We start from the raw sequence: 14843 nt of genomic DNA, 5'->3' as shown, positions 1-14843 counted from the left end.
AAGAAAGCCAACTAATCATGACAGAAGAGAGCAAGAGAAGAATGGAATAAAGGAACAAAAAAAAGATAATAAAAGCAACCCCAAATAAGTAACAAATGGAAATAAATACCTATCTATCAATAATTAACTTGAATGTAAATGGATTAAATGTTCCAGTAAAAAGACATAGAGTGATGGAATGGACAAAAATACAAGACCCATCTATATGCTGCCTATAAGAAACTCATTTCAGATCTAAAAATGCATAAGATTGAAAGTGAAGGGATGGAAAAGCATTTACCATATAAATGGAATTGGAAAGAAAACTAACTAGCAATAGTTGTCTCAGACAAACTAGATTTTAGAACAAAGACTGTAACAAGAGACAAAGAAGGACACTATATAATAATAAAGAAAACAACTCAATAAGAAGATATAACAATTATAAAAATTCATGTACCCAACATAAGAGCACCCAAATAATTGATAGTAATACAATAAGAGTAGGGAACTTTAACATTCCACTTACATCAATGGACAGATCATCCAAACAGAAAATCTACAAAGAGTAGCTTTGAATGACGCACTGGACCAGATAGATTTAATAGATATATTTAGAACATTCTATATCAAAACAGCAGAATATACATTCATTTCAAATGCATTTGAACATTCTCCAAACTAGATCACATATTAGCCCACAAAACAAATCTCAACAAATTAAAAATACTGAAGTCCTACATACATATTTTCAAAATACTGAAGTCCTACCATGCATTTTTTCTGACCACATCTTTTCTGAACTTCCAAATTCATTCTATGAGACCAGCATTACTAGCATTATTTCTGTGAAACTAGAAATCAACCATAAGAAAAAAATCTAGAAAGAACACAAATGCATGGAGATTAAAGAACATGCTACTAAACAATGCATGATTATCTAAGAAATCAAAGAGGAAATAAAAAAATACATGGATACAAATGAAAATGAAAACACAATGGTTCAAACCCTTTGGGATGCAGCAAAACTGTTCTAAAAGGTAAGTTTAATGTGATATAGACCTACCTCAAGAAGGAAGAAGAATTTCAAATAAACAGCTTCAGCTTACACCAAAAATGAGCTAGAAAAAGAAAAAAAAGAGTTAAAAAAAGAAAAAGAAAAAAGAGCTAGAAAAAGTTTTATTTAGACAAATAAACCCTAAAACTGTCAGAAGAAAGGAAATAAATATTTGAACAGAAATAAATGAAATAGAAATTAAAATAAACAATAGAACACATCATTGAAACCAGGAACTGGGTTTTTGAAAAGATCAACAAAATTCGTAAGCCAGGCTTATCAAAAAGAGAGAGGGAGAGGGAAAAAGAGAAAGAGAGAGAGAAGACACTCAAACAAAATCAGAAATGAAAGTGGAGAAATAACAACTAACACCATGGAAACATAAAGTCTTGTCAGAGAATACTATTAAAGAGTATATGCCAACAAATTGAACAACCTAGAAGAAATGGATAAATTCTTACAATAAATATATAACCTCCCAAAACTGCATCAAGAAGAAATAGAAAATTTGAACAAACCAATTACCAGCAATGAAATTAAATCAATAATCAAAAAGTTCCCAACAGGGGCACCTGGTGACTCAGGTGGTTAAGCATCTGACTCTTGATTTTGGCTCAGGTTATGATCTCAGGGTTGGGAGACTAAGCCCTGCATCAGGCTCTCTGCTCAGTGTGGAATCTGCCTGAGATTCTCCATCTCCTTCTCCCTCTGCCCTCCCTACTGCTTGTGTGCACTCTCTCTCTAAATAAATTCTTAAAAAGAAAAGCCTCCAACAAATAAAATTCCAGAACTACATAGGTTCACACATGACTTCTACCAAACATTTAAAGAAGAGTTAATACTTGTTCTTTTCAAAATTTTCCAAAATATAAAAGAGGAAAGAAAACTTCCAATTTATTCTATGAGACCAGCATCACTCTGATTTCAAAACCAGATAAAGACACTACAAAAAAGAGAACTACAGGCCAATATCTCTGATGAACATGGATGCAAAAATCCTCAACAAAATATTAGCAAACTGAATCCAACAATACATTAAAAAAAGCATTCACCACGATCATGTGGGATTTATTCCTGGGATGCAAGGGTGGTTCAGTAGTCATGAATCAATCAACATGATAAATTATATTAATGATAGACTAAAAACCATATGATCATTTCAATAGATGCAGAAAAAGCAATTGGCAAAGTACAACATCCATTCATGATAAAAACCTTCAACAAAGTAGGTTTAGAGGTCATATACTTCAACATAGTAAAAGTCATATGTGAAAAACCCATAGCTATCACACTCAATGGTAAAACCCTGAAAGCTTTTCCTCTAAGGTCAGGAACAAGGCAAGGATATCCACTCTCACCACTTTTATTTAACATAATACTGGAAGTCCTAGCTAGATCAACCAGGCAACAAAAAGAAAGAAAAAGCAACCAAATTGGTAAGGAAGAAGTTAAATGTTCACTATTTGTAGATGACATGATATTACATATAGTAAACCTTAAAGATTCCACCAAAAAACTACTAGAACTGATAAATTAATTCAATAAGGTCACAGGATACAAAATCAATATCCAGAAATCCATTGCATTCTATATACTAACAATGAAACAGTCCAAAGAGAAATTAAGAAAGCAATCCCATTTACAATTGCTTAACTATGGAGGTGAAAAGATTGTATTTTAAAAACTGTAAAACATTGATGAAAAAATTGAGGATGACACAAACAAATAGAATGGAAGAACAGATATTGTTAAAATGTTCCTATTTCCCAAAGAAATCTACACTTTTAATGCAATCCCTATCAAAATACCAACAGCATTTTTCACAGAACTAGAACAAACAACCCTAAAATTTGTATGAAACCACAGAAGACCCTGAAGCCAAAGCGATCTTGAAAAAGAAAAACAAAACTGGAGGTATCACAATTCCAGACTTCAAGTTATATAGCAAAGCTATAGGGATCAAGACAATATGGTACTGGCACAAAAATAGACACATAGATCAATAGAGCAGAACAGAAAACCCAGAAATAAACCATGATTATATGGTCAATTAATTTTCAAGAAACTAGGCAAGAGTATCCAATGGGAAAAGACAGTGTCACAACAAACAGTGTTGGGAAAACTGGACAACTCTATGAAAAGAATGAAACTGGACCACTTTCTTTTCTTTTCCTTTTTTTTTTTAAAGATTTTATTTATTTATTTATTTGACAGAGAGAGAGAGAGATGACAAGTAGGCAGAGAGGCAGGCAGAGAGAGAGGGGCAAGCAGGCTCCCTGCGCAGAGAGCCCGATGCGGGGCTCAGTCCCAGGACCCTGAGATCATGACCTGAGCCAAAGGCAGAGGCTTAACCCCCTGAGCCACCCAGGCACCCCTGGAGAACTTTCTTACACCATACACAAAGATAAAGTCAAAATGGATTAATAAACTAAATGTGATACCTCAAACCATAAAAATCCTAGAAGAGAGCGAAGGCAATAATTTCTCTCACATTGACCATAGCAACATCTTTCTAGATATGTCTCCTGGGGCAAGGGAAATGAAAGGAAAAGTAAACTATTGGGACTTGATCAAAATAAACAGGTTTTGCACAACAAAAGAAATAACCAAGAAAACAAAAAGCCTACTGAATGGCAGAAGATGTAAGCCCATAATAAATCTGATAAAGGGTTAGTATCCAAAATATACAGAAAAATCATGCAACTCAAAACCAAAAAAGAAGTAATCCAATTTAAAAATGGGCAGAAGACATGAACAGACATTTCTCTAAAGAAGACATACATATGGTCAACAGACTCATGAAAAGATGTTCAGCATCACTTCTCATCATTGAAATGAAAATCAAAATCACAATGGGATATTACTTTACACTTGTAAGAATGGCTAAAATAAAAAACACAAGAAACAAGAAGTATTGGTGAGGATGTGGAGAGAAAGCAATCCTTGTGCACTCATAGTGGGAAGGCAAACTGGTGCAGCCACTGTGAAAAAACACTCTTTTCTTAAAAAATTAAAAATAGAACTACCCTATATTCCAGTAATTACAACACTGGGTATTCACCCAAAGAGTATAAAGGATATATGCACTCTTATGTTTATTGCAACATTATTTACAATATCCAAAATATGGAAGCAGCCCAAGTGTACGCTGATAGATGAATGGAAAAGAAATGGTATATTTATACAATGGACTATTATTTACCCATTAAAAGGAGTGAAATCTTGCCATCTGCAACAACATGGATGGCCCTAACTGGTATAATGTTAAGCAGAATAAGTCAGTCAGAGAAAAATAAATACCATATGATTTCATTCACATGTGGATTTTAAGAAAAAAAAAAATGAACAAAGAAAAAAAAGACTGATAAAAAAACAGATTCTTGGGGCACCTGGGTGGCTCATTCAGTTAAGCACCCAACTCTTGGTTTCAGCACAGGTTGTGATCTCTGGGTCATGAGATCAACTCCCAAGTCTGGGCTCAGTGTGGAGTCTGCTTGAGATTCTCTCTCCCTCTCCTTTTGCACCCCCTGCCCCCATGCACACTTTCTCTCAAATAAATAAATAAATAAATTTTTAAAAAATGAAACAAACCAAAACCAGATTCTTAACTATATGGAACAAATAGATAGTTACCAGAGATGAGGTGGGTGGGGGAGTGGGTGAAATATATGAAGAGGATTAAGAATGTACTTATCTTGATGAGCACTGACTTATGTATAAAATTGTTGAATCACTATATTGTATACTGAAATTAACGTAACACCACATGTTAGCTATCTTGGAATTAAAATAAAATTAAAATAAATAAATGTAAATTATTTTATTTTATTTTTTTAGAGAGAGAGAGTGTGTGTGGCGGGGGGGAGTGAGGAGGGGCAGAGGGAGAAGGAGATAGAATCCTAAGCAGGCTCCACACCCAGGCTCTGGCCCCACATGACCTAAACTGATAATGTTTAGGATCATGTTAGGTCATGAGATCATGACCTAAACTGAAGTCAAGAGTAGGCTGCCTAACCCACTGAGCCACCCAGGCACCCCAAATTTAAATTATTTTAAAAACAATCCTTCAACTTTCTCTACTGGCAAGAAGATAAAATCCATATTATTTTTAGCACAGGTAAAGCTCTTCACTGTTTTTTGCATCCAAGCTTCTTTCCCCACAAGTCCTCAGGTATAATTCAGGATTATCCAGCTCTTTGCTGTCCACAGAGTATGCCATAATGGATTATATCACCAGACCTTTATGCATGCTGTTTCATCCATAGGTAGCTCTCTTGCTTCTTTCTTCTCCTTGATATGCTGGGAATCCATATATTGCTTTAGGCCTTTGTTCAAGTATCAGCTTTACTGTAAAGTTTTCCTTTACTCCTGCATGCCTTGTTTGTGATGGCATACTAGTTTTACAAACATGTCATCAGTGTTATTTTATGAGTATAATTATTTATTTACAAATCTCCCTCTTCCACCAGGCTCTATGGTCCTTGCAGGTAGAAATTGTTCTTAACCATTACTGTTTCCTCACAGCTGAGCACAGTGTCTTGTACTCTGCAAGCTTACTAAATGTTTGTTGAATGAATAAATGTTCATCTTTTTTTTTTTTTTAAAGATTTTATTTATTTATTTGACAGAGAGAGATCACAAGTAGGCAGAGAGGCAGGCAGAGAGAGAGAGGAGGAAGCAGGCTCCCTGCTGAGCAGAGAGCCCGATACGGGACTCGATCCCAGCACCCTGAGATCATGACCTGAGCCGAAGGCAGCGGCCTAACCCACTGAGCCACCCAGGCGCCCCAAATGTTCATCTTTTTAATAGTAGCCTTGAATTTTCTGAAGTGATGAAGTTAAATGTTTTGTTTTTTTTTTTTTTTTTTTTTAAAGAGAGGGACTGCATACACGCAAGGGTGAGGGGTCAGAAGGAGAGAGAGAAAGAGAATCCTCAAGCGGACTCCCTACTGAATGAGGAGCCCAATACCAGGCTCTATCTCACAACACTGAAATATGACTGAGCTGAAACCAAGAGTCAGACACTCAAGTGACTGAGCCACCCAGATAACCCTGATGCAATAAATTCTCAGTGACTAAATATGCAAGAAAGATGTCAATAGTAATCAAGAAAAGAAAATGCAACTTTTATCCATTTAGCAAAATAAAAAATTGGGCATTCAAAACAAATGGAGTCTTAAGTCCTCTAATGAGAAGTTATTTTCAGGCACATGCAGTATTAAGTAAATTAAGACCCACAGACGGGTAGAGCTGAAAAGGATGCTGGAACTCACCTGGATCATGCCCTTGATTTTACAGATGAAGAAACTGAGGCCTAGACAAATTAAGGACTAACTTGATCAAAGTTTCAGCCTTAATCAGTGCATCAAATGCATTGATCAAAATATCAGGGCTTGACTGCTTCAGGAAAAAGAGTGTAAGAACTACCTGACCAACTTACTGGACCTTCTTGAAAGTCAGGAAAAGCCTAGGGATACCCAGAGCAGCTTTGAAGATGTGGTTCCCTACTCACTGTGAAGAAGAAAGGCTTTCGGTAGGGTTGGTGGGAAATTTGATAGATTCTCTGCTATAATGAATTGATAAGGCTCACTTTATACCAGCAAGTACTCCTAAGGGTGTTGATTTAATCTGCTAAATAAGAATATAGCTTGATCTTTGGAATATTTCAGGCTTTGAAAAGATATTCCCAACATAAAAGACAGACAATGAGCAATTATACTTAATATGTAAATATCTTCATTAATAAATTTACAAAATAAACAATCCAATAAGAACATGGGCAAAACATGAATAGAAAATTTATAAAATAAAGAGGTATAAATGGTCAATAAATGTAAATAATCAACAAATAAAAATTAACAAAAATAGTAATAAAAATGGTTACTTAAATATAGGAGCATCATTAGCATATCATGTTCGTAATGGATTTTTTTAAAAAAGAAAATGCTCAGTATTGATTGGAGGGGTACTTGAAATGGATACATTCTCACATTGAATTAGGATTCTATCATTAGGACAACTTTCCTGGAGGATGGTTTGGCTATATGGATCAAGAACTTCAAAAATGTTTATACCGGGAGACTTAGTATTTCCACTTTTAAGAATTTAAAATTAATTTCAAATTTACACAGAGATTTATAAATGAAGCATTGTTTATAATAATAGAAAATTAGGAACAACTAAAGTGCCCCAAAATAGGAAAATGGTAAGTAATTAATTTTGATATGATGTAACACATTTCATCATTAAAAAGTGTGATTTGGAACCATATGATAATTGGAAGGGGAGGTGAACCATGAGAGACTATGGACTCTGAAAAACAATCTGAGGGTTTTGAAGGGACGGGGGGTGGGAGGTTGGGGTACCAGGTGGTGGGTATTATAGAGGGCACGGATTGCATGGAGCACGGGGTGTGGTGCAAAAATAATGAATACTGTTATGCTGGAAATAAAAAAAAATAATAAAATAATTAAAAAAAAAGTGTGATTTGGAAACAAATGATGTGGAAAATGTTTTAGTAAATATTAGTGAAAAAACTAGTTATCTGTCATAATAGTATATATAGCAGAATCTGCATGTATACATGGAGTATATGTGTTACATACACATAAATGTATGTATGTATACATTAATGTGTGTGTGTGTGTATATATATATATATATATATATATATAATTCCTTGCTATCTCACTTTCACTATGTGAACATGCATTGTAATCACTTGTACAAAATCACTTGTAAACAAAAATTGACTAACCAATTCACCATATAAACCCATTACCTAAATTAAAAACAAAACTATAAGGAATTTGCAAACATTGTGTAGAGAAGGCTCTTCAGCTGCTGTTGAGTCCTAGCAAGAAGATGATTAGAGTGCTGCAGGCTCATTGCACCTGCCTCACACAGGAGTGTAAATATACTATGTTATCACTATAATTTTCCTCCTCTCCCCTGCAGTCTAGGCATTCAACACTGCCAATGATAGCTTCTGTGAGGTACTACAGGGCTCAACCAGCTCAGGTCCAATTCAGGTGTTACTTTTATTATCTAATTATTTTATTGTTTATGTTACAATATATATTTACTGAGGCATGAAGGAAAAATGTAATTTTATTTGCTAATTACAGATTCCATGAGTACTGCTTATAAATATATCTACTAATGAGTTCATTAAGAGTTTAATAATTGGTCATTGTTGTTTTATATGCATTATATTATGCAGAAATTCTTGGTAGGTTGTTACATTTGTGTTTAAGAGTATTTTAATGATACTTGGAGAAATCATTTGGAAAGTTTTGATGGGATGAGAACATTTTTAAAATTTAAAGTAATGAAATATCACTTCTGTTCATTAAAAATGTTCTATTCAACACTTTTTGAGAAGCAGATTATATTGAGATAATGAAGATAATAAGAAATGCTTGTATGTGGGTGTGTAGTTCTGAATTCTGTGCCGTAATTAAATGTCCCCCAAATTTGTCTTCTCTGTGATACTGTGAAGTTATGTTGAGTTTTACATTGTATTTCCATATTTTCTAAATTTTATAAAATGAGGTTTTGCCATAAAGCTTTTCCAATGAAGCAAAAGAAGGAAGTGAAATATATGAAGGTCTCAGAACTCCACTTCAGTGACTTCAGGTTGGGGAAAAAGTTGAACCATATTTGTATAAGGGATGTGGAAAGAGTGACTTTTTTTGCATAACTTTATCATGATTAGAACCTGCATTTATGACATTGGTTCTGAGAAAAGAGTTTATAAATAAGTACTTAGCAGAATCCTCTCTTTTTCTCTTTTGGATCTGAGTTCATTCTTGTGTCTCTTGAGTGGCATTGTGAGCAAGAAGGTAGAAGCCAGCAACTCTAGGTGACAAACATAAATTCTAGGCATTTAACATTAGGAAGGATACCTTGTAAGTATATTATTTGCAAGGAAGGAACATAAATATTTAAAAGTACTATTAAAGCTGTATGGTAGGGAGAGCCAAACCATTTCTCAGCTGTCCCCAAGTTCTCCAGCCTTCAGGAGTTCCCTTCCTTAGTAAACAGTGGAGGTTCTTTGAATCAACTGATTAGTAGGAAGTTCTGTTCATACTTATATCCCTCCTTCTGAGATTTCCCAAGAGTACTTACAGGTCCCTTGTTTATCTAGATGGCACTATTTAATAAAAACATACAAAAGCAAGAATTTCCCTGGAAAAGGTAAATATATAACAGATAGTGGATCAAGCACTTATAAAGCAAGCATGAAGGTTAAAAGACAAAAGCATGGGATGCCTGGGTGGCTCAGTTGGTTAAGCAGCTGCCTTTGGCTCAGGTCATGATCCCAGCGTCCTGGGATGGAGTCCCACATCAGGCTCCTTGCTCGGCAGGGAGCCTACTTTTCCCTCTGCCTTCATCTTCCAGTGTCACTCTCTCTCTCGCTGACAAATAAATAAATAAAATCATTTAAAAAAATAAAATAAAAGACAAAAGCAATAAAGTTAACTAAAATTATAATAACTAAAGGAAGTATAAAATAAAAAGATGTGAAATGTGTCATCAAAAGTATAAAATACGGGGTGGGGAAAAAAAAGGTAAAACTTTGGAATGCACAGAAAATTAAGTTGCTATCAACTTAAAACAGACTGCTGCTATTTATATAGGGTATTTTATATGAACCTCATGATAACTACTACAAGGAAAAAGCTTAGAGTAAATACAAAAAATGGGAAAGGAATCTAAACATAGCACTAAGGAAAGCTATCAAACCACAAGGTAAAAGAGAAAGAGAAGAACAGAGATGGACTATGAAAACAGCCAGAAAACAATTAACAAAATGGCAATAAGTATATACTTATCAATAATTATTTTGAATGTATATGGACTAAATTTGTCAAACAACAGACATAGCATGGCTGAATGGATTAAAAAAACAAGACCAATCTATATGTTGCCTACAAGAGACTCACTTCAGAAGTAAGGACACAAAGGGCACCTGGGTGGCTCAGATGGTAAGGCATCTGCCTTCAGCTCAGGTCATGATCCCCTGGGATTGAGACCCATGTTGGGCTCTCTGCTCAATGGGGAGCCTGCTTCTCCCTCTGCCTCTCTGTCTCTCATGAATTAAAAAAAAAAAAAAAAAGAAGGATACACAGACTGAAAGTAAAGGGATAGAAAAAAATATTCCATGCAGATGAAAATGAAAAAAATCTGGAATAATTATACTCATATAAAATAAAATACCTTTAAACAAAACTGTAAAAAAAAGATAAGAAGGGCATTACATAATGGTAAAGGGGTCAATCTAGCAAAAAGATATAATATTCACAAATATATAAAACCCAATATAGGAGCACCAAAATATATAAAGTAAATATAAGCAGATCTAAAGGGAGAATTTTAAAGCAATACAATATTAGGAGATTCTAATACCTCCTTTTCATCAATGGATAGATCATTTGGAGAAGAAATCAGTAAAGAAACATCAACCTTAACACATTAGAACAAATGGACTTAAGAGATATATATAGAACATTCCAACCAAAAGAGACTACACTGATAAGAAACTAGAAATTAATTATAAGAAGAAAATGGGGAAAACTACAAAAATGTGAAGATTAAACAACATGTTACTAAACAACCAATGAGTTATCAAAGAAATCAAAGGAGAAATAAAAAATACTAGACATAAAAGAAAACAGAAATAAAAGATACCGAAACCTTTGGGATGCAGCAAAAGTGGTTCTAAGAGGGAAGTTCACAGCAACACATGCCTACCTCAAGAAACAAGAAAAATATCAAATAAACAACCTAACTTTATATTTAAAGAAACTAAAAAATGAAGAACAAACAAAGCCCCAAATTAGTAGAAGGAAGGAAATAATAAAGATCAGACCAGAAGCAAATGAAATAGAGACTAAAAAGACAATAGAAAAGGTCAATGAATTTAAGAGTAGTTTCTTTGAAAAAATAAAACTGACAACTTTACAAAGACTTGCCAAGATAAAACAGAAAGACCTCAAATAAATAAAATCAGAAATGAAAGAGGAGGTTAAAACTGACACCACAGAAGTATAAAAGATTATAAGAAACTACTATGAACAATCACATATTAACAGATTGGACAACCTAGAAGAAATGCATAAATTTAGAAGTTTATAATCCTCTAAGACTGAACCATGGAGAAACAGAAAATCTGAATAGACTGATTACTAGTAAGAAGATTGAAATAATGATCAAAAGTCTTCCAGAAAACAAAAGTCCAAGATCAAACCAAACATTAAAAGAAGATTTAATACCTATCCTTTCAAATTCTTACAAACACATTTTATGAGGTCAGCACTCCCTTAATACCAAAACCAAAGATGCTACACATAAAAAAGAAAACTATAGGCTAGTATCCCTGATGAACATAGACACAAAATTTTTCAACAAAATATTAGTAAACTAAATTCAACAACACATTAACAAGATCCTATACCATGACTAGGTGGAATTTATTCCAGGGATGCCAGGATGGTTCAACATCCACAAATCAACCAACGTGATATATTAACAGAATGAAGGACACAAATCATACCATCATCTCAATAGAAACAAATAGCATTTGACAGAATTCAATATCCATTTATGAAGAAACTCTCAACAATGAGGGAAGGTACCTCAACATATGACAACCCTGTAGCTAATATTATACTCAATAATGAGAAGCTGAAAGCTTTTTCTCTAAGAATAGGAATAAGATAAGGATGCTCACACTTACTTTTATTTAACATAGTACTGGGAGTCCCAGCCACAGCAATTAGGCAAGAAAAAGAAATGGGGCATCCAAATTGGAAAGCAAGAAGTAAAAGTGTCACTATTTCAGATGACATATTATATGTTAAAAAAAAAAACTAAAGAATACATCAAAAAACTGTTAGAACTAATAAATGAATTAAATAAAGTTACAAGATACAAAATCAAATATAAAAATCTGAGGAATTTCCTGCGGTGCCTGGGTGGCTCAGTGGGTTAAAGCCTCTGCTTTCAGCTCAGGTCATGATCCCAGGGTCCTGGGATCAAGTCCCACATCAGGCTCTCTGCTCAGCAGGGAGCCTGCTTCCCCCTCCCTCTCTGCCTGCCTCTCTGCCTACTTGTGATCTCTCTCTGTCAAATAAATAAAATATTTTTTAAAAAATCCGAGGAATTTCTATAAACTAAAAATGAAATATCAAAAAAGGAAAATTAAGAAAATAATCCCAGTTACATTTGCATTAGGAAGAGTAAAATATCTAAAAATAAATTTAACAAAGGATGTGAAAGAACTTGAAAACTATACATCGAATACTATAAGACACTGATGAAAGAAATGGAAAAAGATGTAAATAAATGGAAAGATATTCCATGCTCATAGATTAGAAGAATTAATTATGTTAAGATATTAAAATGCCCATACTACCCAAAACAATCAACAAATTCAGTGCAATACCTATCAAAATTCCAGTGACACACTTCATAGGACTAGAACAAATAATTTAAAGATTTGTATGGAATCATCAAAAGATCCTGAATAGCCAATAGTCTCCTTGGGAAAGAAGAAAGTTGGAGGTATCACACTCTCTGATTTCAAACTATAATAGAAAGCTATAGTAGTCAAAATGGTATGGTATTTTTACAAAAACAGACACACATATCAATGGGACAGAACTGAGAGCCTAGAAATAAATCCAAACATATATGGATAATTAATCTATGACAAAGGAAGCAAGAACGTACAATAGGAAAAGAGTAATCTCTTCAATAAATGGTGCTAGGAAAACTGGACAGGAACATGCAAAAGGATGAAACTACACCACTCTTACATCACACACAAAAATTAACTTAAAATGGTCTTAAGACTTGAATGTAAGACCTGAAACCACAAAATTACTGGAAGAAAACATAGACCGTAAACTTCTTGACATTGGTCTTAGCAAAGTCTTTGTGGATCTGACTCCAAAGGCAAGGGAAACAAAATTGAAAATAAACAAATGTGATTATATCAAACTAAAAGATTCTACACAGGGGCGCTTGGGTGGCTCAGTGGGTTAAAGCCTCTGCCTTCGGCTCAGGTCATGATCCCAGAGTCCTGGGATCTAGCCCCACATTGGACTCTCTGCTCTGCAGGGAGCCTGCTTCCTCCTCTCTCTCTCTGCCTGCCTCTCTGCCTACTTGTGATCTCTGTCTGTCAAATAAATAAATGAAATCTTTAAAAAAAAATATTCTACACAGCAAAGGAAACCATCATCAAAACAAAAAGTCAACCTACAGAACTGGAGAAGACATTTGCAAACCATGTTATCTGATACAAGGTTAATACCCCAAATATATAAAGAACTACACTCAACAACAAAAAAACAAACAACCCAATTTAAAAGTGGGCAGAGAATCTTAGTAGAGATTTCTTTAAAGAAGACATACAGATGACCAAGAGCTACATGAAAAGATGCTCAGAATCACTAATTACATATCAAAGCACAATGATATATCACCTAACACCTGTCAGAATGGCTATTATCAAAAAGAAAAGAATAACAGTGTCAGAGACCATGTGGAGAAAAGGTAAGCCTCATACACTATTTATGGAATTGCAAACTGGTGCAACCACTATGAAAAACAATATGGAGATTCCGCAAAAAATTGAGAATAGATCTACAAAATGACCCAGAATTCCACTTATGGGAATTTATCTGAAGAATACAAAAACACCAATTTGAAAAGATATATGTACGTTTACATTTATTGCAGAATTATTTATAACAATTAAGATACAAAAGCAACCTAAGGGTCCACTGAGAGATGAATGGATAAAGAGCATGTGGTATATTTATACAGTGAAATACTGCTCAGACATAAAGAATTAGATCTACCATTTGCAACAACATGGATGGACCTTAAAGTTATTATGTTAAGTGAAATAAGTCAGATGAAGAAAAACGAATACTGTATGATTTCACTCATATGTGAAACCTAAAAAGAAAAACAAAACCCCACAACAAAATCATATATGGAATCTAGAAAAAAAAAAGAAAACAAATGAACAAACAAAATAAAACAAAAACTGACAGAAACAGAGAACAGACTAGTGGTGGCTAGAAGGGTTGAGGGTAAGGGGTTATGTTACATGGGCGAAGGGAGTCAAATGTGTGGTGATGGATGGTAACTAGATTTGAGATGGTGATTCTTTTGTAGTGCACACAGATGTCAAATTATAAAGCTATAAACCTGAAACTTATGTACTGATAATAATAATAATAATAATAATAATAATAATAATAATAATGTGTTGCAAACACTGGAGATAAATTCTGTAGAACACTGAGCATACTGTCTTGCACATCAGAGATGATTAATAAATTTTGACTGTTATGATTATAATTATGATGATATGGATTATATCTTTGACTACCTTGCTTCTCTTTCCCTCTGTCACAATTGCCTGGAAAACACCAAATCTGATTAAATCCAATCTTCTCCTATCTCCACACCTGCTGAACATTACTGGGCTCATCTTAAATTCAGGACCACAAATCTCACACTGGTCCCTGGTGCTGCCCAGCAATCCTGCTTCATTTCCTTAGTCAATCCACTTGTTCATGCTCCTGATCCTTAATTTCTCTTTCCCTCAAATCACTCTCAGCTGGCTCCTTCATTTTTTTAAATTTAATTTGGTAAATGGGAAAACCCAAAACGATAATTTCCAAACTTTCCTACCACTTCACCTATTAGTTAACTTGCACCTGTGCCTGAATGTTTTATTTTTCTACTGTTTCTAAAGACAAACTTATGCTCCTAAGGCCAAATTTTCC

This window comes from Mustela erminea, chromosome 1, assembly GCF_009829155.1.
Source record: "Mustela erminea isolate mMusErm1 chromosome 1, mMusErm1.Pri, whole genome shotgun sequence".
In the NCBI taxonomy this organism is placed as follows: domain Eukaryota; kingdom Metazoa; phylum Chordata; class Mammalia; order Carnivora; family Mustelidae; genus Mustela; species Mustela erminea.
The sequence above is the reverse complement of the archived record's forward strand: the minus strand, read 5'-3'. Positions refer to the sequence as shown.